The sequence below is a fragment of the Macaca fascicularis genome, chromosome 20, assembly GCF_037993035.2.
Source record: "Macaca fascicularis isolate 582-1 chromosome 20, T2T-MFA8v1.1".
NCBI classification, from domain to species: Eukaryota; Metazoa; Chordata; class Mammalia; order Primates; family Cercopithecidae; genus Macaca; species Macaca fascicularis.
Genome location: NC_088394.1, coordinates 48,535,876 through 48,559,593, shown reverse-complemented (window position 1 = coordinate 48,559,593; position 23,718 = coordinate 48,535,876). Strand labels below are relative to the sequence as shown.

Here is a 23,718-nt window from a genome sequence, read left to right as displayed (position 1 = left end):
ACTGTAACGGGAGAGTCCAATAATAAATTAACATAATTTAAGCCCATTCTTTTAAACTTAACTTTTAGCAGATTTTGCACCTTCTGGGAGTTGTACCAGGAAGAATAAATGGTTCCTCTTCCTGGTACTCCTTCTTCCTCCCTACCACCACTGAAGAGCAGAATCATGTAGTCTAGAATAGGGCAGCCCATTGTTTCATTTTTTTGTTTTATGAGATGGAGTCTTGCTCTGTTGCCCAGGCTGGAGTGCAGTGGTGCGGTCTCAACTCACTGCAAACTCTGCCTCCCAGGTTCACGATGTTCTCCTGCCTCAGCCTCCCGAGTAGCTGGGACTATAGGTGCCCGCCACCATGCCCGGCTAATTTTTTGTATTTTTAGTAGAGATGGGGTTTCACCCTGTTAGCAAGGATGGTCTCGATCTCCTGACCTCGTGATTTACCTGTCTCAGCTTCCCAAAGTGCTGGGATTACAGGTGTGAGCCACCGTGCCTGGCCTGTTTGATTTTTATTTCACTGAGACCAGGGTTTCTCAAACTTGAGTTATATAGAGACCCTTTTGAGAGGAAAATAATTACCATGGATCCCAATGAGGATATAAAAGACTTTTATTAAAATGTTAATGTATAAACATAAAGTCAGATAGAAACTCTTTGTGCTTATTGTTTTAGTCAATTATGAAACCAAAACAAATTAGAAATTAAATACAAACAGCATTGCAGATCTAATAAAATTCAAATTAACAATATTAAATAAATATGATGAATCATGTTGTGTGGCTGGGAATCTTCTCTTTAAACATGTCTGTTGTACTTTGGGCTTTGTTGCAAGTTCTCTTGGGGTAGGAGACCTAGACCATCGTGTATGAACAATGCTCTCATCTCTCTTTGGTTCTCATCACTTGGCATGAATTGATCATTTCCTATGAGTTTTTGCACTGGATCTTTCTCTGTTCTTTTCTGTAGGTAACACAGGTAGTAGTATTAGGAGCCTACAGGATAGCAAATTACAAAAGCAAAGTCTTTTCTGAAATCATGTGGCTGAACTCAAAGAGAAGGTGGCAATGCAAATAATCCACAACATGCTTCCATTGATTTCTTCTTGCTTGTCGCTGCAATTTCATGTGACAATGAAAATTTATTTTGGAGAGAATGTGTGTGGACACTCAGGGGCTGTGGACTCTAGTTTGGGTGCAGTGTTCTAGATGTATTCTCTTCATGACCTTCTTATTTCCCCACCAATCATCTTCCTTTGTCCCATATACCATCAGAGCATGGTCAGTTTAAAGGATCCAGTTGGACAATCAGGAGACCCGGACTCTGGTTTTGGTTGAAGCCTTAACTACTCTCTGACTGCAGAAAAGCCTCCTCTTAGGTCTCTACCAGTCCAAGAAAAGCCATCATTATCTCTTGCCCCAACTGGAATGGCCTCCCAACTTGCCAACCTGCTTCCACAGTTGGCCCCCTCCCCCATCCATTTTTCACCCTAGAGCAGAGGGCAATCTTCTTAAATTGTGCATTAATCATGTCACTTTCTTGTTTTATACCTCTCCACTGAATTTCCAATTTTATTTACAATAAAATCCATGACCTACTATGCTGTGGGTCCATTTTTCACAACCCCCTCTCCTCTATTTTTGCCCTACAGCAGAGGGTAATCTTAAATTATAAATTAGTCATGTCACTTCCTTGTTTAATACCTTTTCATGGAGGTTCCAATTTTGCTTACAATAAAATCTATGACCTACCAACCAAGCTGTATGGGATCCAATCCCACCTATCTCTCCAGCTCCATCCCCCACCTCACTTCTTCACATTCTCCATGCCCAGTCTTAGAGTTTCATTTCACTTCTTCAAATTGACCAGTTCTTTAAATGAGGTTTTTGAATGGGCTTTTTGCTCTCCCTGAAACAGTCTCCATTTCTACCAGTCAACTCCTCTCTTGCCAGTTTCTAATAATCCTTTAGAGTTTAGTTTAATTCCTACCTTTTCAGATCAGGCTCCTCTGATTACCCTACCTTAGCTAAATTTACCCCCAAACCTTGTTCTCTGTGTCCATCTTTTGTTGAACTCCATCATGCCACGATTTAGTTGTGTGATGTGGGCATACATTCCTCTTTGTGTCTGTCTTCCTCCACTAGAATGTCAGCTCCTTGAGGGCAACAACATTGTCTGCTCTTTTATCATGGTATCCCCCTGCACCTAGGACAGTGCAGGCATGGAGACTATATTGAATTATTGAATTAATATTTGTGAAGGAATGAAAGCCCTCCTTCCACTGGGTTTATTTTCTGGGCTTAATTTTCCTTAGCTATAAAGTGGAGCTAATAACATCTGCTTTATTTGACCTCCTTTATTTAACACAGAAAAGCCAGTTTTGTAGTGAGGCCCTGTGCTTGGTACCAGGGATACAAAGTGTATTGACAAAAGTTCCAGGGGTCTTGAAGAGAGTCAAGTGCTGGAGGTTTGGTATCCATAGCCAGGCAGAAGGTGTGGGGAGTCAGGCTAACTGCCTGGAGAGCTAGCTCCACGCCTTGGACTCTAATGGTCCAATGCCCCAGGAGCCTTCTCTCTCCTGCCAGGGATGGTCTGGCTGCCTTTGACTCAGAATGGAGCGCAGTTTACATGTATTCACTGAAGGATCGTGGTCAGGTACTTAGCAGCTCTAAGTCTGTCTACCATCTTTGCAGTTTATCTCTTGTTTAACATAGCTTCTTCCTACTTTTATTCTGGAGATCCTGATGGAGTGAGTTTAGCTAGGTTCATCAGTTCATTCATTCAGTGCACACATGAGCACCTTCTATGTGTCAAGCACTAGGGTTGTGAATTTTGCTTCTGCTACCATCGAGACAACACAGCTCTGGCCCTAACATTGGGGCTTGGTGTGCTAGTGCTTTTCTGAAGTCCATCTTCCTTATAGAACTCTGTGACATCATAACCACATGGTGAGCTGGAGCAGAATTTAGGAACTCAGTCTTCTTATCTCATTCTACAGGAACAGTGTGACATTGGGTGGGTTTCTTAACCTCTCTAAATCAAGGATTTCCTAACATGTAAAACAGGGCTATAAATTCCTGCTCCACCTACTTCTTTGGGTTCTTTTCAGACTTGAGATAATGAGCATGAGGGAGCTTAAAAGAAGCATAGAGCAAAATGAAAATATAATTAACTCGATGACTGTAAAATGCCAAGAGAGGTAAAGATAAGGAAACTAATGCTGATTACATATTTACCGTGTGCTTGAGGCTTTGCTGGATGCTTGATGTGCAATACCCAAACTGTCACGAAAAGCCATTTTTCCTGGAGAAGAAACTGGGACCAAGAATGCCAGGTCGCTTTTTCAAGACTGTACAGCCAGTAAGCAATGAGGTTGGCTTTCCAACCAGACCTGGGTGACTTTTAAGGCCAGTATGCCCACTGCTTCAGGTTGTCCAAGATGACTAAACATTGTGTATCATTGTAGAGGGTGGTTCAGCCTCTACCTAAATGCTTCCATGTGGGTGTGGTCTGATTTCTTTAGGGTCCTTACCCGGGGACAGATAGGGCGGACCTAAGATCAGAATATCTCTCTGTCAGTAACATTAGGTTTTTTGTCCTCCCTCCATCCAACTGAAAGTGTGCTCTAGAAATCATGGGTTTGCTGGCAACCTGGGGAATGTCTTAAAATATCCCTTTTTTGGATGGGTGTGGTAGCTCATGCCTGTAATCCCAGCATTTTGGGAGGCCCAGAAGGCCAGATCACCTGAGGTCAGGAGTTTGAGACCAGCCTGACCAACATGGAGAAAACCCATCTCTACAAAAACACAAAATTAGCCAGTTGTAGTGGTGCATGCCTGTAATCCCGGCTACTCGGGAGGCTGTGGCAGGAGAATCACTTGAACCCAAAGAACAAAACTCTGTCAAAAAAAAAAAATCCCTCTCCTTTCAGACAACCCAAGTTGCCCCAAGTCCCAGTGGTAGGCTATCATCCTCACAATTCCAGAAATGCCTCCTTATCTGCTGAAAGCTCCAGCCCATTGACAACTGCTTTCTGAATTCCGAGGATGCTCCCTATCCTGTAGGTAATAGAATAACAGGGTAGAGGCTGCATCAGGAGAGATGAAGCCTGCAGCAATTTGGTACCAGCTATCACCCCAAATACCCTGAGCTTCATCTGTATTCATTCCCCCCAGTGCTGTGGACGGCTCCTGTGGACTCCAGTTTATCTCAGCCTCAAAGCTAATAGAGTTAAACCAGCTGGTCAATTTAAACAGGAGCTGAAGCAGTGAGATGTTACTGTATTCTGAGATGGTGCTAATAAACTTTAATAGATTTCAGCTAACAATTTGGTATAAATTAGACATTGCACTGCTGCTGAGGTAATAACTTTTGGCACTAAATAACAGAAAATCAAGCTCTGTGATGTGCTTCAAAAGCACCTTCATCGAGCCTCTGAGATTCAGGCAGATTTCACTATTGATTACTGCTTACTCTTCCCCAGGCTTTAAGAAAACAGCAAACTGCTCCAAAATACACCCCCTCAAAGGGGCCCAGAATTTTTCTCCCACCTGCTCAGTAACTCATTTACATTAAAGAGCTCTTGGGCTTAAAATGGGTACAAGGTGGCTGCAAGACATCTGAGGATGAGTCAGGAGCCAAGATGTTAGACAATTCCCTTAAGAACACTCAAGCACTTCTTCATATTTTTCTGGAATCTTCCAAAATGTTCACCAGCTGAATGAAGTCATTTCCGTTAGATTTTGTTTAACAATGGTTCAAACGTGAGCTCTGTGATGAGCATGGGTTAGGCACTAGAGTCAATGGAGCATGTGGCAAGAGGCCTGACATGGCATTAGGAGAACTTTCTCAGGTCTTGGCTATGACATTAATGATCTGCATGACCTTAGACAAGTGATTTAACCTCCCTGAACCAGAGTTCCCACACTCAGTTGCCTTAAAAGGATGTGAGGAGGGAGGAAGTTTGAAAACCCCTGTGAAAGTGCATTGTAGGCTGGGAAGTGCTATCCAAACATATGTTGTGAGATTCAAAAGGTTATGGGACGTTTGGGTGGTCTAGGGTATACTAGGGTTCTGAAGCTCTGTGACATCATCATGAGTCTCAAAAATGGCCAGAATGTTCCTTGCTGCTGATGCATTGGCCTCATCTGGAGGTCCTCTTTGACACCTACCCTACTGTCTCCCTCCACTCACGCTCTTAGAACTGTGCTCAGGGGCAGCGCTACAACTTTACACTGGTCTTCACAGGGCTTGAGTGATTCTTTCAAGAACAGAACCCTGTGTGGAGGTTGTTGTTACTGAAACCTTTACCATATTTCACTGCATCTAAGACACATTTTTGTGTGTGTGTGTGATTTAACATCTCTAAGGTTGGGTTATGTTTCTTCATCATTGTCAGGTTGGAGTTTAAATAGCAGCACTTTTTTTTTTTCCTCAGTGTCACACACAGTAATGGTGATGTATCTCACAATTGAGATGGTCTTAGATCTGATGGAATATGGAATCGTGTGCCTGTTACAAGCCAGGCTCTTGTCTGGATTCTGTAGACAGTGGAACCCAAGACAGCACCATCCTCTAGTGGTGCTCACAGCCCACCACAGTGGAGACAGGTAAGTCAAACAGGAGCAAGTCAACAAGAAGATTTCATATGGTATTACATTTTGGAACAACATAACAGGAAAAAGAGAAAAGATAAAGATGATCTAGAGTTTTAAGCTACTATTAAGAGGATAGTCCATGGGGGCATCCCAGAGGAGGTGAAATCTACACAGGAAACTGAATGCTTGAAGGAAGGTTACTTGGTAAGGTCCAGGACCAAAAGCTTTCCAGTGTGAGGGACTAGCCAGGTGGTCCCTACAATGAGAATTGTGTTAGCAGGATGTTACTTATGTGCATAATTGTCTAAATATGTGCAAATGAGAATAGTCATAGATTTTCCCAAAAAGATCTTGTGCCTCTATCTTTCCTTGATTTTTTTTGAAACGAAGCCCACAATTTACCCTCATCAAGGATTGTCTTCGTTTCCTAGGGCTGCTGTGGTAAATTACCACAAACTTGAGTGGCTTAAAACAAGAGAAATTTATTTCGTTATAGTTCTAGAGGCTACCAGTCTGAAATAAAGGTGTCTGTAGGGCCATACTCTCTCTGAAGGATGTAGGGGAAAATGTGTTCTATGCCTTCTTATAGCTTTTGGTGTTAGCTGGAAATTCTTGTAATTCCTCAGCTTGGAGTAGACACATTGCTCCAAGCTCTGCCTCTGTAATCACAGAGCTTTCTCCCCAAGCATGTCTGTCTCTTTTCCTCTTCTTACAAAGACACCAACTGTGCTGGATTGGGACCCAGTCTCATTCAGTATGACCTTGTCTTCAGTTGATTACATCTACAAAGCCACAGGTACCAGGGATTAGGACTTCAACATATCTTTTCAGAGAACACAATTCAACTCATAACAGATATCCTAATGATACATATCAAGAAGAGGCCTTAATGGAAGTCTGATGCCACTTTGATAACATGAGACCCAAACCCTCTCACCACCAAACAGATCTCCCACATTTTGTTTACTGAGAAGAAAAGTCATGACCCCATCTTCAGGGTTCAGGATCCAAATGCCTGGCTTTCCTGTGAGCATTTTCCTATCTCTCTATTGGCCTAGGTGATTTTGATGATAAGGTAAAAGCTTTATCTTGGTGGAAGATAGTCATCATCATAAACCTCCTTAACGGTAATCATTGATTGCAACAATTAATGACACTATTTTTGAAGTACATGGATGGCAGCCACAGCCAAGTGAGAAATTTCTAATAACTTGGAAGCCAGTTGTCATCAGGAGTATCAGTATTAAGATAGGTAGCTCATTCCTCTGTCTATTCCTGTTACGATCTAATGCCACCTTTGAAAGCCATCATAAAATAATAGCTGGCATTTATTGAGTGCTTATCATGTGTTAGGTATTATGCCACATGGTTTAAATGTATTGTGAACCCATTTAATTATTGCAATAACCTCATGGAGTAGGTACTGTTATTCCCCTCACTTTAAGTTGTGGGGAACGAAAGTTAGAAAAGCTTATGTGTCTTGCATAGTGTCACTAAGCTGGTGGGTGATGTAAAGAAGATTCAAATTTAACAGGCCAGGCTTGAAAGCTCGTGGGCGTAACCACTCTCTCTATCGCTCTTCAACGGGGCAGCCCCCTCATTTTACACCACACAAGGGAAATGATGTTCCCAAGGTCACACAGCTGAAAGATACCAGAACTGATCAAAGGACCCAGATTCTTCTGATTCCCAGACCAAGTGCTTGCTCTGCTGCCCCTTGCTTTCCCAAGGCTTCATCAACATTCACAGCCCTGTGAAATTTCCCAGTGTGGTGTCTGACGCCGATCCCTAAGAGCAAGCCTAAGATAGCCCATGAAAAGACCCTGCCAGCAGCGGCTGGAGCTCTAACAGTGCCGCCCTGTGCAGTGGACATCAGCTCCTGTGAAGCCCAGATGTTGTTCAAGAATGTCTTAATCATTGTGGGCAAAGTGGTGCCCCTCAATGTAAAGTGTTTTCTGGATCTCTGTCATTGCTACAGAGCTAAGTCTGCTCTATCTCAGCTCACTACTGGCTGAAGCACAGTGGGGTCACTCTTCTGAAATAGAACTAGATTCTAAATCTGATCAGTTTCACCTTTCAAAGCTATTGGTTTCCTAAAATGCTGCCTCACAAGAGGTTCTGAGACAGGTACCTTGGTCTCCATTTGGGGAGGGCAACAGGGTGGTTTGGGGTCAGGGGTTGGGAGGTAGATTTCTCAAGTATATCTCTCCTTTTGTATTTTTTTGAATGTTGTACCCTGTGAATATATGGGGTGTTGAAAAGAAGGTCTGAAGTACGACCTTCGGTTGGTGAGAAAATTCTAAATACTTTGTGACCAATTAGCTGTGTCTGCTGTGAGTGGGGATAAAGCAGTGTCAGTACATGGGCTGACATTTCTTACCTCTGGATACTTGTCATGAGATTCATAATTTATAGCTCATGAGGATAGAACTTCTTATTTCCCGGGGAGAAGATCGCAGGGCAGTTGTCAATGTTTTGCACATTTCCAGTTCTTTTTCAAACCTCATCATAGCTACAGGTCACAAAATTGGTTTTAACCACTTCTCAGCTATGAGAGGGAGCAATATCGCAGAACCCCGGGGATCTATTTCATGTCTAACCTCACTCCCTCTTGTTGCCTGCATAGAAAATAAGGGGTGGAATTTTTTGTTCCCCCCAGGGGTGTCCTAACCTCATGCTCCCTGGTGTCACCCCTTCCCCTTCTGCAGGAATTAGATAGCTCTTCTTCAGATTCCTCCCACTACTCAGGCTGCAGCCTCCAGCGGAGGCACACAGGAGTGAAGACTCAAGATGATCCTGTTTGGGGCCAGGCGCAGTGGCCTGTAATCACAGCACTTTGGGAGGCCCTGGCGGCGGGCAGATCACTTGAGTTCAGGAGTTTGAGACCAGCCTGGACAACATGATGAAACCCCATCTCTATTAAAAATGCAAACATTAGCTGGGCGTGGTGGTGTGCACCTGTAATTCCAGCTATTTGGGTGGCTGAGGCAGGATAAATGCTTGAACTCGGGAGGCAGAGGTTGCAGTAGCCAAGATTGTGCCACTGTGTTCCAGCCTGGGAGACAGAGTGAGACTCTATTTCAAAAAAAGAAAAGAAAAGAAAAAGATGAGCCTGTTTTGGTGTTCCTGCCTGGAAAAACTACCCTTGACAAACACATTTGTTGCTCATGCATTATCTGTTGACTATCTACCCACATGCCCATCTGTTGAGATGGCAGTGTGCCTGATCCCAAGCCCTGAAGCCAGCCCCAGTAAACCTAGGTGCCAATCATCAGTGAGCTGGCTGCAGGAGACTTTGCTCTCTGGGGATCCTTCTCCCAACATTGCCTTGAGAAGACTGAGCCTGCAGGCATGCTTCCGGCTGTCTAGCCTGATTCTTGGCTGGAGGTATACTCCCCTTTGGAGATCCCCAGCTTAGGATGAGAAAGACTTGTCCTGTGGAGGATAAGGCCCGGTCTAAGCTGAGACTCTGTGTTGGAGGGAGAGGAGAGGTGGTGAACTTGAGACGTGTGCTTAAGTCCAATGGGATCCTGCCAGTCTGCACTGTGGAGAAAAGGCAGGGATGTCAGTGTAGAGTGAAACCACATCTCTTCCACTGAATCCCATATGTTTGAGTGTGTGAATATGTGGGGTGGAGGGAATAAGTTCATCTACATCGCCGGTGATAAATCAAATGTCTTTATTTCCTCCCTTGTTCCAAAATGGATTTGAAGAGACAGATAAAATATGCTAACAAGGGCACATTTCCATCTCTGGTGATACATTTAGGCTCCAAAATGCACCTGGCAGGGTGGAGGTAGAAAATTAACTATGGCTTATGTCTAGCATAGCATCAGCCACACAGTATGAATGAGAATATGAATGAATGATGGAGGTCTCCTCACAGATGGCTTTGTCAATGAAATGTGACGACCTATTTGTTTACTTTATTTTTTGAGCAACTTCTATATGCCAAGGACCCTTCTGGGCTATTGGGAGGTAGTACCAAGCAAGATAGACAAGCCCTCTGCTCCTAGAGGGCTTATGTTCTATCAGGGAACAGACAAAAACAAATAAATGAATGTGCTATGAAAACTGGGCAGAGCTTAAAAACTTTTCTCTTGCTCTGTGGAAAATAGCAGAATAGAAACTGGCATACATGTGTGTATTAATCCATTTTCATACTGCTATAAAGAAATACCTGAGACTGGATAATTTATAAAAGGTAGAGGTTTAATTGACTCGCAGTTCCACATGGCTGGGGAGGCCTCAGGAAACTTACAATCATGGCAAAGGTGAAGAGGAAGCAAGGACCTTCTTCACAAGGCAGCAGGAGGGAGAAAGAGAGAGAAGGAGGAACTTCCAAACACCTATAAAACCATCAGCTCTTGTGAGACTCACTATCATGAGAATAGCATGGGGGAAACTGCCCCCTTGATGCAATCACCTTCCTCCCTCGCCATGTGGGAATTACAGGTCCCTCCCTCCACACATGGGGATTACAATCGGAGATGAGATTTGGGTGGGGACACAGAGCCAAACCATATCAACCTGTTAAGCCATCACCTGTATTTGCTAGATGGTTTCCAAAGGGCCCCCTGCCACAGCACACATACTCATGTATTTAAACATATACACTCATGTACACACACTGTCTTCTTGAACTTGGAATGCTGCTGAGAGATACATTATTTTTTCCTGTCAAATTTGCAAGAGGCATACCTCTATGACTAGACTGGGGGTCTTGCCAAGAATTCAGAGAGATCCTAGTTTGCTTGGATCAGTTGTCAGGTTTCTGTACCTCAAATAATAACATCTGGGCATCTCTTTGCAGGTCTAACACCTGTGTGCTGCCTCTGGATGTGTGTGGGAAAGGGCCGTGGCTTCTGGGTCATGTCCCCCCATGTATCTACCCTGGAAAGCTGTGAAGGTGGGAGAATAGCTGCTGTAGAATCAGGGCACGTGAGAGGTGACTTGGGAGAGATTACCATATAGAATCCTCTACTTCTTCTAAGAGTCCATCTGCCTTTGAGACTGTGATTCCTGAAAGATTCCAGAGCTCTGACTTCCTTGGATTGCTTAAATGCTCAGGGATTTGAAGAGTGATGGGAACCATGGCTTGGTTGTATGGTTGAAGATGTTTGGGTGTCAGGGAGACAATACCATCTAGATCTGAGGGATGGCAGTTAGAAAAATGTCATCTTCCATGGGATGGAGACTGGGTCTCCTTTTTAGCATACAAGGGCCACTCTGATTATGTCTAATAACCAAATTATTCACGAATAGCCTGGTTTTGTGCTCAGTCAGCCAGGGTGGTCATCTCCAATTATACCCAGTAGGATTAAGAACCCAATACCCATTAAGTTGTCCATGGCTGGTGAGTGAGTGCCTGTGAGAGAGATACAAGAGAATGTGATTATGGGACTATCTCATGTGCTGAGGTGTGAGTAGACTATGAGCCCCAGGCAGTCTACTATGTAAATGGTGGGAGGGATGGTATTGTCTGTCCTTATATTATCAACATCTACCATAACAATGCTGGCCCAAAGTAGGACTCAATAATATTGGTGTGATGAGTGAATGAATAAGTGGTTATAACTGTTTTTTTTCCTCAAAATTAAGTAAATGTGGTGGGAATATTTTTGATGCTAGTACCCATAGTGCAGAGAAATTGGTAGTGCTGGCGATGATGATGAGGGAGAGGGAAATTATTATTAGACTAAGAGACAACATACTACCCTGTTGCTAGGTGCAAAATCCCAGCATAAATCAAATTGTCACAGATAAAAAGTAATAATCACCATTGTGGGTGACAGTATGGATGGACAGGCAACTTTCTGCAACTTTTGTAGGAGCATAATTTGGTGTACTACCTCTCTGGAGATGCATGTTGGTAATAAGTTTCCAAAAAAATTAAATATGTATGATGGTCCCGCTGGGCCCAGCTAAACTGGGACACATAAACTAGTATATAGGTTTAGCCTAAGATATCTAAGGATTTACATGGGTGCTTAGCTACTAGGGGGTTTCTTAATACTTTGTTGAACATAGCAAAATATTGGAAATAGCTTAAACATCCTCCAAGAACGGGCTGGTTGAGTAAATGGTGGCAATTCCATATCCTAGAATGCCATGCTGCCATTTAAACAGCATTGTAGACATGTATTTGTCAACATAGAAGCTTGTGTATTTATTAGGATCTGGTTAGGCTGCAGTCAATAGAGAAGGAAAAAAGTGTTCCTTTAACAACAGGAAAAGAAGTTGGTTTCTACTGTGGCTTGAATGTTCCCTCCCAGACGTACGTTGAAGTTTAATTATAACAGTATTAAGAGATAGCACCTTTAAAAGGTGATTGGGCCATGAGGGCTCTGCCCTGATGAATGATTAATGCTGTTATCTCACGAGGGAGTTCCTTATAGAAGTATGAGTTTAGCCCCCTTTTGCTTCTCTCCCTCACCCTCTCCGGCCATTCCACCATGGAATGATGCAGCTAGAACACTCTTCTCAGATGCAGGTCCCATGATCTTGTATGCCCCAGTAGCTAGAACTGTAAGAAAATAAATTTCTGTTCATTATAAATTACCTAGTCTGTGGTTTTCTGTTTATGGCAAACAAACTATGACAGTTCCTCTCTTATGTGAGAGTTCAGGGTTATGTTGGGGGCTCTTCAGGCTTCTAGGATCAAGCTTCCAGATTTCTGCTGTCAGGATTGGTAAAATAAAATAAAATAAAATAAAATAAAATAAAATAAAATAAAATAAAATAAAATAAAAGCATTGGCCTTGGGTAGCCATCAAAGTGTTATAAGCAGCACCTGGCTTTCCTCTGCCTTATTTGCAAAGATGTCCTGATTCTTCTCAATGAAGTTGGGAGTTGTTCTAGTTTGTAGGACTCATGCAAACTCAGACAGTGCTTATGAGGACTTTAGACAAAGAAGTAAAGAATATGGGGCTCTACATATTCATGACTCTGTATCCCTGATTAAGCTGCTTTTAATTTTTGTTGGCTGTTGCACTTCCATTACACTCTCAGTTAATAAATAGTGAAAGTTTAGAGAAACACCTCTCTATTTTTTTTTTTTTTGAGCTTTGAAGCCACAATAGCAAATGAAAGGTGTATGTGGAGGATAAATCAGGTTTATTTTAGTACTTCCCAGCATATCCCATGCGTAATTGTGTTGGGTGATCTCTAAGACACCAAGAAGTGTTTGTAAAGATTTTCTTTACAAGCCTACATTTGCAGCCTTCTATGAAAGTAAGGCAGCATTTGCTCATTAGGATGGACCCTGAAGCAAGGAAAACATCACCAGTCTTACTGGAACACTCAATTCAATCAAATTAGATAGGAGAGCATCACTTCAATACTAGCTTTGCAAGGCCATGGCCCCAAGCCAAAATAACTACCACTAAGTGTTGACTATGATTACTTCTGGGAGGCAATAGAGTTCTCGGAAGCTGGGTGGGGTATGAGAATTAGGGGGTCCCAAAGGACTGAAGTCAGTAGGAGAGGTGGTGACATGTTAGTGATGGGCAATAGTTTTACTGGGTTGGAAAGAGTTAGCACAGCATTGGTCTTGATAGAGGCCTTAGCAGCTTAGCAGTTTATACTTTATTTGATAGCAACTCCCACTCTGTTGTTTTTAATAGGCTTTGCATTTTCACCAGAGGCACTTAAAACTAAAATAGAGAGAAGTCAATGATGAGAGTGCTTTGTTATAGAAGGGACTCTTTGGGTTGCAAAAAATGGCAATGAACTTGAGTGAGCTAATGTACAGGGAAACTTCTATCAAAGAATCAGAGGTAGTCTATACACCCTGGGGCAAGACCTGGGTAGCTTAGTAACCCAATACATATTCTTTCCTTTTACCTGATAAACAAAACTCCAGTCTATCATTGGTGTGCCTGCTTAAAGTCTACATTTCCCAGTATTCCTTGCAGCTGGAAAGTAGCCAGGGAGATTAGGTGGAAACCATTGAATGGTTCTTCTGCACTTCTTTGAAGGGCTGATCTGGCTAGGAGACATGCCCTTTCTATTTGGTGGGAGAACTATAATGCCATTAGGAGCCTGGTGAACTTAACTGACAAGTACTCTGTTATTTTTGGTAGGAATACAGGGTCCACGGTGGCTATCATGAAATAGCTACCTTGTCCACCTTCCAAGTCCGCATCGTCCTGTAGTTTCAGCATCCAAAGTTAACTGGTACTGTTTCTTCATGCTCTGATTCAGAACTCTGAAACAGTCAAATGTGACTGACCCAGCCTAGGTCAGGTGCTTATCCAATCAGCTGTGGTTGATGGGGGTGGCAGGCCATGTGAGGCTCATGAGAGCTGAGTCTTTGAAAAAATGAAAAGGGCAGATACTCTAAGAAGGAACGTGGAGTGGGCATAAATAAGCAGCAGAGAACATCATTTGTGTCTATAATTTATTTACCTAAAAAGAGAAGCAAAAATGCTAAGCTCACAGCCTACACGGTAGATTCTCAGGAGATAGGAAAACAATCTGTATGCTGTGCTCCCCCTCTCCTTGGACTTCTCTCCTTACTTCTTTACCAGTTTTCTAATTACTACCAGCAGAGCAATCAATACAAGGTTATCAACAATAGGAACAAGTTAATTAAGATGAGCGAATTAATCAGGTAATTAAATGGCCTTCCCTCAAAAGGTGAGCCTGTCGAGGTGTTAGTGACATTAGGTCACATCAAGTTGTCTTTCTGCAGGCATACAGGAATTGTGGTGACTGTGGATCATGCCAGCCTGAACCACGATTTATAATCCTCATCCGTGTGCACAGGATTTCTTTGGTCTTATCCAGAGTGAGCTCATATTCCAATGCAAACTCCCAGAGCCTTGATTTTGTTCCCAATGTATGAGCCCTTTGTTTCAGGGGCAGACCTGGGTAGCTTAGTAACCCGATATGTATTCTTTCCTTTTACCTGATAAACAAAACTCCAGTCTATCATTGGTGTGCCTGCTTAAAGACTACATTTCCCAGTATTCTTTGCAGCTGGAAAGTAGCCAGGGAGATTAGGTGGAAACCACTGAATGGTTCTTCTGCACTTCTTTGAAGGGCTGATCTGGCTTGGAGGCATGCCCTTTCTATTTCTGTTGCATATTTTTCAGTTCTGTGGTTTCCTTTTTTTACAAAAATAAAAAACTATTTTTTGCCCAGATTTTATATTTTTTCCATTTGTTTCAAGAGAATGTGTAACTGATTGTCGAAGCATTTCTATGTCTCCTTTAAAATCCTTCTTAGGCAATTCTAGGATCTGATTCATCTGAGCATTGCTGTCAGTTGATGGTCTTTTTAAGTTCACTTGTGTTTTGCTTGGTTCTTGGTGTCATGGCTTTTTACTGTATACTGGACATTTTGGTTATTATGTTAGGAGACTCTGGATCCTATTTTAATCTTTTATTTTAGCAGGCAGTCAGCCTGTTTAGGTTTAGCACAGAGGTCTTGGCATACTTTCGTGGACTGTGGTTCCAAAGACAGTTTAATTTTCAGAGCCTTTGTGATGTTGTTTTGGTCTGCTTGGTGTATCTGGTGCTGCCTGAAGAGACAGAGGAGATTTTGCAGGCCAGCAGAAAGGTGACACTTGGTGGGGGAGGAGAATCTCAGGCCCTGTGAGGAAGAACAGCACTTCTCCCAGATGCTTATTTTTGAGGAGCAAAAAAGTAGAACCCTGGTTCTGTGGACTGGAACCCACCATACCAGCTTTAGGCTAAATAAGTTTTAGGCTGCTCTTTTCCTATGTAAGAGAGAAAAAAAATGTATCCTGTTTTAGCCACTGTTATTTGAGTTTTCTGCAATATACTTGATATGATTTGGCTGTGTCCCCACCCAAATCTCATCTTGAATTATAGCTACCATAATTCCCAAGTGTTGTGGGAGGGACCTGGTAGGAGAGAAATGAATCATGGGGGACAGTTTCCTCACACTGTTCTCATGGTAGTAAGTCTCACGAGATCTGATGGTTTTATAAGGAGAGTTCCCCCTTTCACTTGGCTCTCATTCTCACTTGTCTGCCACTATATAAGACGTGACTTGTGTTTTCTGCCATGCTTGTGAGGCCTCCCCAGCCATGTGGAACTGTGAGTCCATTAAACCTCTTTTTTTTTTTTTTTTTTAAATAAATTACCCAGTATTGGGTATGTCTTTATCAGCTGCATGAAAATGGACTAACACACAGAACTTAATCCTATTGCCATAAGAGGGAGGGATAGAACTGGGAGTCCCCAAAGTTGGCTAACTCTTGTTCTTCTAGGCTAAGCAATTTGCCAACCCCATGTCTATGGCCTATGCCACCATCCTTGGCTACAGGAATTCCCTCCTCCAAATCAGAGGATGCTTTCCTGTGTGAAGGGACAGAGTGACTATATTTAGAGATTAGAATCTGGTCAGCCTGAGTCTGAATCCCAGCTTTATCACTGGCTTTGTGACCTCACGCATGTCACTTCAGCTACAACTGAAAAAAGGATAATAATAACTGTGAGTCAAAGTTGTTATGAAGACTAAAATATATAATGCACATTTGGCCAACACCATCATCTTCTACCTGTAGCAAATATTATTTCTTAAGAATTGGGTCATATAAAACACAGCATATAAATAATCAGAGCTAACATTTACAGAGCACTTACTATGAACCAGGCACTGGCTTACACACTTTGTGTTAACTCATTGAGTCCACCACTCTTATGAGGTAGTTATTTATAATTATAACCCTTGTTCCCCTTTAATAAGGCATGAGCCTCAAAGGAAGCTGAGAACTTTGTCCCAGTTACACAACTAGCAAGCACTGGAGCTGAGATGTGATCCCAGGTCTGTCCAACTCCAGAGCAAAGTTTTAACAAAACAGATTATTAAACAGAGAGATATCTCTCAGATTTGGGGATATGAACAATTAATTCACTTCATTCATTCAGCCATTCAAGTAGTATGCATTGAGTTCTTATTCTGTATCAGTTCTCTGGTAGGCACTGCTATGGTCTGAATGTTTGTGTCTTTTTAAAATTTGTGTTAAAACTTAATCACCAATGCAATGGTATTAAGAGGTAGGGCCATCAGGAGGTGATTAGTTCATGAAGCTCTGCCCTTATGAATGGAATTAGTGCCCTTGTGAAAGATCTTGAGGAAGTCTGTTTGGTCCTTTTTGCTCTCTGTCATTTTGCTATGTGAGAATGCACCAAGAAGGCAACATCTTGAAAGCAGAGAGTGAGCCTTTCCCAGACATCAAATCTTCTGGTTCCCTAATGTTGGACTTCCAAGCCTTCAGGATTGTGAGAGATAAATCTCTATGATTTATAATTTACCAAATTTAAGGTGTTTTGTTATAGCCACAGAAATGGACTAAGACAGGCACTATACATACAAAGATGTATAAAACATGGTCATGTTTTCAAGGGCCTTCCGGTGTAATTGCAGGAGGTAGACATGTAAAGAAATGTGTGCCCTAAAAATTTAGAGGCATGATGAAGTATGTATATATGGAGTTCATTTGGAGCATACAGCAGAAAGCAGTCAGTTCTCAGGGAATGAAGGAATATTTGGCCCCATATCCCAGAAAGCCAATTCTGCAACATTTCCTGAAAGGTCTATTTTCTAATAGAATTTTGAAGAATCCCCAGTTTCTTGTTTTGCTTGTGACAAAGAAGCATGACAGTATGTGCCAAATATACCTGAACAAGGGCTTTTGTTAATTGTGGATGCAAAGATCCATGCTTCGTTTAAAGCCAGAAAGTACTAGAAGGTGCCTCAGCAGACAAGGCACTTCCCTTTCTAGAGCACATGGGAAGCTCCAGGGCAGGTTAGGTTTGGTTTCTGTTTCTACTGTTCCCTGACACTTCATCTGCCTTTACACACTCACAGCTTCCACCAGTAGGCACCAGATGGTTGGGTTGATGAGGAAAAGTCCACACAGCAAGAGAGATGGCAGCCAAGTTAAAAAAAAGCAGAGGCTGAGCAGGGGTTGAAAGATGGGTGCTCTTGAATCTTTTCACTAAGCACCGCAACATTTCCTTTTCTCAAAAGCAACTTAAGTTCAAAACTTCTGCACTTAGAAAGATACTATGATGAAGCCAGGCACGGTGGCTCACGCCTGTAATCCTGGCACCTTGAGAGGCTGAGGTGGGCAGCTCTCTTGAGGCCAAGAGTTAGAGACCAGGCTGGCCAGCATGGCAAAACCCTGTCTCTACTAAAAATACAAAAATTAGCTGAGTGTGGTGGCAAGCGCCTGTAATCCTGGCTGCTGCATGAGAATCACCTGAACCCAGGAGGTGGAGGTTGCAGTGAGCTGAGATGGTGCCACTGCACTCCAGCCTGGGTGATGGAGCGAGACTGTCAAAAAAAAAAAAAAAAAAAAAAAAAAAAAGAAAGAAAGAGAGAGAGAGAAAGAAAGAGAAAGAAAGAAAGACAACTATAAACAAAATGAAAATGAAAACCACAGGTGGGGAGAAAATATTTGCAAAACATCTGGCAAAGGGCTTATATCCAGAATATATAAAGAACTCCTACAACTGAATAAGACAGATGACCTAATAAAAAATAAAAGATTTGGATAGGCAATTCACAAAATAAAATACCCGAATGGAAAATAAGCACATGAAAAGATGCTCACATTCTTAATTATTAGGGGGATGTAAATTAAAACAATAATGAGATATCACTGCACACCTTCTAGAATGACTAAAATTAAAATAATTGGGAAACCAAGTATTGAGAAGGAGGTGGAGCAACTAGAATTTTCATACATTGCTGCAGGGTTGTAAAATGATATAATCACTTTGGAAACAAGTTTAGTAGTTCCTTATAAAGTTAAACATTTATTTCCCGTATAATCCAGCTTTTTCACTCATGGAGGGTTACCCAAAAGAAATGAAAACATCTATTTATAAAAAGAAAAACTATACAATAATTTCATAGTAGCTTTATTCATAAAAGCCCAAATTAGAAACAATCTAAATGCCCTATGAGTTTTATTAAATGTAAATGTCCTAAATATTTTTAATAATTATATAAGTTGTGGACCATCATTTAAGTAGCTGGTCTCTATTGTTTGACACCTAGGTCAATTGTGGTATTTTTGTCATATCATAAGTAAAACTACATTTTCATAGCTAAATTTGTGCACAAATCATAATTATTTCTTAAGATACATCCTAGAAGAACAATTTTTTGGTCAAAGGTTGGAAATGTTTTAAGGCTTTTGATATATTAATTTCATACATATATAGTTATTTGATAAATCACCTATAACTGGGGAAATCTGAACTATTTTCAAATGGGATATTTTAAAGCAAGCTTGTCCTGCATGTGGCCGAGGATGACTTTGAATGCGGCCCAACATAAATTTGTAAACTTTCTTAAAACATGATAAGAAATTTTTTGTGTTTTTTTTAGCCCCTCAGTTATCATTGGTGTTAGTGTATTTTATGTGTGGCCCAAGACAATTATTCTTCCAGTGTGGCCCAGTGAAGCCAAAAGATTGGACACCCCTGTTTTAAAGTGTTTGCCAGTTGAGAAGAGGAAGATGGTATCTCATTGGTGCCGTAGTATGCATTTTTCTGTTTGCTTCTACCACCCTTTTCTTGCTATTTTGGCTGTAACAGGATTGGACCCAGGAGTTTATCATGACTAAGTTCAAAGGGTGGAGCAGCAGCAAACATTGATGACTTCTGACTCTCTAAGTCACCCGACCCCAGGGTCAACCAGCTAATATTGGTCTTGATATTAAACAGATCCCTAGGCAAAGGAGTCTCTGAACCAAATCCTTAGCTCAATTGCAGCACTGGCCAGATGGGAGAAAAAAAAGTCTCAGTGCCCAAGGATCATGGTCCAATTTCAGACAGCTGAGACCTGGAGAAAGTGAACTAATTCACACTAAAGGGATAAGTGCTACTATGGCCAACACCCCTCCTATTATTATCTCCTTCACAAGCACACAGATCTATTAAGACTTTGATCCAGTTACTAAGCTTTCCCTTGGGGAATCAACAAAACACCAAAAAGAAAGAAAAAAAGTAATACTTAAGGAGCATCTCTACTTCTCCATTCTCCTTCTAGATTTATCATAGATGGAGACCAAATAAACGCCTTCTAGTAATTATAGAAAAACAAAGATCTTACTGGTAGAGTGGTGGATTTTTCTTTTCTACAACATTCCAAGTGTTAGCACATGCCCCCGACTTTTGTTCGATTTTTCCTGGCCAGAGAGAAAGTCTGTTTATCCTTCAGTCTGAAAGAAAACCTTGGGACAGGAATTCTCCATAAAGGCAGAATTGTCGGTGCTGGTAAAAGAACAATGTTGTGTATTGTGAACACAAAAATTGATGAGGTCAGAACCACCCCAGGGACATGAAAATATATATTTATGTAAGAGGCAGCGAAATTTGTCTGCAATTAAGTTTTACCAAAACTCTCAAATCTGTTGTTTGGTTTTAAGCAGATGTTGAAAAGGTTTATCCTGGATTCTGTCTTTATTGATAGGATGTCTTTTGATCTGCAGCCAAATAAGAAATCTGGATGTTATTTTGGATTTGGAAATTTCTTTTAAATAAACATATTAGTTAAGTATGTAAATCTGCTTATCATCACTTCGGGCATATTGCCAGAGTGGGAAACATCTGGGGACTGGTGTCAACCGACTTATTAATTCACACTGAGAGTACGTTTCACCCAGGTTACTGCTGAATACTGTTGTCTTGATTGCCTAAGTCAGCTGTGTCTTGACAACAGTTGGTTACAAGTTTCAAGGCTTAAATTTTGACTCACGAGAAATTCATGGAGCGGGGTCTGCCTGGACCTAGAGATTTAGGCTTCCAGCCCCCTTCAGGATTGATTTCGGAAATTAATTGTTAACGTTTTGGATTATAAATGACAGAGATCTGTGTTATTTATCTGAACCGACCAGCATGTAATTCCGGGAAGGGATTATATGGCCTGCTCCTGATAAGCACTGAAGTGGGGTCATTAGTAGAACTTTCTGCCATAAAACTCTCACCACTTTATGGAAGTGCCTCTCCCTCCAGTTCAAAGGATACTCAATTGACTTCAACCTGTAAGTCTAGGGTGAATCATTTTGTCTGGCAGGCTGGTAGATAATGAATGGATACAGCCTAGCATTCTTGTTAATACAGGTAACGTAGCATACAGATCCAGGGAGTGTGCTGCTCCTCATACGCTTCTACACCAAGAAATGAACACCATGGAATGAATGCGTTTGGAGAGCACCCTCATGAATGAAGACTTTGCACTCAACAGCAAAAATGATTCTAGACATTGGTTGACAGAGCAGCTGGAATTCATATTCTGAGGCCCTGAAGAAGTGATTGGTGACAAAAAGGAATTTCAGAGAAGCTGTGTTTATGTGTGTCTTCTGGTTAGTCCTTGTAAAGCATCTGAAAGACTTCCTTAGTCTTCCTTGGCATTAGCTAGGGTAAGTAATACTAGCTTCTATAAGGAAGAGTCCTCAAATTTCTGTGACATAAGAGAAATGAAATTGTGTTTTTATGTCACATTCCTGTGCAATGTCAGCCAGCAGGGCAGGCAGTGGGAGCTCTGCTCCACACTATCATTCATGGATGACATTCTTTCTCTTGTCACTTTGCCATCTTCCAGGACTTTGAAGTCCTCTGTTGGATCTGCTTGGAAGATGAAGGAAATGAGAGAGTATGGAGAGAGGTTTTGTAAGTCGTGTCTGGAAGAGGTCATTGTTCAGCACATGGCTACATGGAACTGTAATGTAAGTTGGAAAATATGCTCAAGTTGTATGCTCAACAGAAAACATTTGATATATATTTAGTCTTGCAGTAGGCATCTTTTTTTTTTTTTTTTTTTTTTTTTTTTTTAACTTGCTCAAACACACATGTTTCTTAACAGAGAACTAAAAGTTTACATGTAGTTTGGGGACATAAGAATTCCCAGGATTCTGAACTTTAATTTTGGGGTCACCCAAAAATGTTTTCAGGCCTTTTCAGTTTGAAGAGCAGTCACATTCTGCCCAAGCAATATCAGAGCAATTCTGCCTTAGTGAGCTGGCCCATTCGGCTCCCTGAATCTTGTGCAGAATGTCGCATTGCTGAGCTAGTTCTGACAACTGGTGCTTCTGAATGTTTAGGTGTGGTGCTCAGAAATGCAGTCCCTCTCCTGTGATCTCCCACATTTGATTATTTCTGTGCCCTTTGATTTGGGCCTCTCAGCTTGGATTCCTGGTTGCCACACTGGGGATTTTTTTTTTATTTTTTTTTTAAATTATACTTTAAGTTCTAGGGTACATGTGCATAACGTGCAGGTTTGTTACATATGTATACTTGTGCCAGGTTGGCGTGCTGCACCCATCAACTCATCAGCACCCATCAACTCGTCATTTACATCAGGTATAACTCCCAATGCAATCCCTCCGCCCTACCCCTCCCCATGATAGGCCCCGGTGTATGATGTTCCCCTTCCCAAGTCCAAGTGATGTCATTGTTCAGTTCCCACCTATGAGTGAGAACATGCGGTATTTGGTTTTCTGTTCTTGTCATAGTTTGCTGAGAATGATGGTTTCCAGCTGCATCCATGTCCCTACAAAGAACACAAACTCATCCTTTTTTATGGCTGCATAGTATTCCATGGTGTATATGTGCCACATTTTCTTAATCCAGTCTGTCACTGATGGATATTTGGGTTGATTCCAAGTCTTTGCTATTGTGAATAGTGCCGCAATAAACATACGTGTGCATGTGTCTTTATAGCAGCATGATTTATAATCCTTTGGGTATATACCCAGTAATGGGATGGCTGGGTCATATGGTACATCTAGTTCTAGATCCTTGAGGAATCGCCATACTGTTTTCCATAATGGTTGAACTAGTTTACAATCCCACCAACAGTGTAAAAATGTTCCTATTTCTCCACATCCTCTCCAGCACCTGTTGTTTCCTGACTTTTTAATGCTTGCCATTCTAACTGGTGTGAGATGGTATCTCATTGTGGTTTTGATTTGCATTTCTCAAATGACCAGTGATGATGAGCATTTTTTCATGTGTATGTTGGCTGTATGAATGTCTTTTTTTTTGAGAAGTGTCTGTTTATATTCTTCACCCACTTTTTGATGGGGTTGTTTGTTTTTTCTTGTAAATTTGTTTGAGTTCTTTGTAGGTTCTGGATATTAGCCCTTTGTCAGATGAGTAGATTGCAAAAATTTTCTCCCATTCTGTAGGTTGCCTGTTCACTCTGATGGTAGTTTCTTTTGCTGTGCAGAAGCTCTTTAGTTTAATTAGATCCCATTTGTCAATTTTGGCTTTTGTTGCCATTGCTTTTGGTGTTTTAGACATGAAGTCCTTGCCCATGCCTATGTCTTGAATGGTATTACCTAGGTTTTGTTCTAGGGTTTTTATGGTATTGGGTCTAACATTTAAGTCTGTAATCCATCTTGAATTAATTTTCATATAAGGAGTAAGGAAAGGATTCAGTTTCAGCTTTCTACTTATGGCTAGCCAATTTTCCCAGCACCATTTATTAAATAGGGAATCCTTTCCCCATTTCTTGTTTTTCTGAGGTTTGTCAAAGATCGGATGGCTATAGATGTGTGGTATTATTTTTAAGGACTCTGTTCTGTTCCATTGGTCTATATCTCTGTTTTGGTACCAGTACCATGGTGTTTTGGTTACTGTAGCCTTGTAGTATAGTTTGAAGTCAGGTAGCGTGATGCCTCCAGCTTTGTTCTTTTGACTTAGGATTGTCTTGGCAATGCGGGCTCTTTTTTGGTTCCATATGAACTTTAAAGCAGTTTTTTCCAATTCTGTGAAGAAAGTCATTGGTAGCTTGATGGGGTTGGCATTGAATCTATAAATTACCTTGGGCAGTATGGCCATTTTCACAATATTGATTCTTCCTATCCATGAGCATCGTATTTTCTTCCATTTGTTTGTGTCCTCTTTTATTTCACTGAGTAGTGGTTTGTAGTTCTCCTTGAAGAGGTCCTTTACGTCCCTTGTAAGTTGGATTCCTAGGTATTTTCTTCTCTTTGAAGCAATTGTGAATGGTAGTTCATTCATGATTTGGCTCTCTGTTTGTCTGTTACTGGTGTATAAGAATGCTTGTGATTTTTGCACATTAACTTTGTATCCTGAGACTTTGCTGAAGTTTCTTATCAGGTTAAGGAGATTTTGAG

The 23,718-nt window shown here is 41.5% G+C and overlaps 2 long non-coding RNA genes across 2 annotated transcripts in view; one reads left to right on the top strand and one right to left on the bottom strand.

Moving 5' to 3' along the window:
* Window positions 1-585: 585 nt before the first annotated feature.
* Window positions 586-5,020, bottom strand: LOC135968722 (uncharacterized). The gene is made up of 3 exons (XR_010583675.1): window positions 4,542-5,020; window positions 3,228-3,306; window positions 586-954 (listed from the first exon to the last, which is right to left on the bottom strand). It is a non-coding gene; the product is annotated as an uncharacterized lncRNA (long non-coding RNA).
* An 84-nt stretch (window positions 5,021-5,104) lies between these two features.
* The window catches only part of LOC141409275 (uncharacterized), a 70,705-nt gene continuing 52,091 nt past the window's right edge, over window positions 5,105-23,718 (top strand). Inside the window, exons 1-2 of the long non-coding RNA XR_012428929.1 lie at window positions 5,105-5,600; window positions 21,180-21,303. This is a non-coding gene — a long non-coding RNA (uncharacterized lncRNA). The remainder of the gene's footprint in view (window positions 5,601-21,179; window positions 21,304-23,718) is intronic.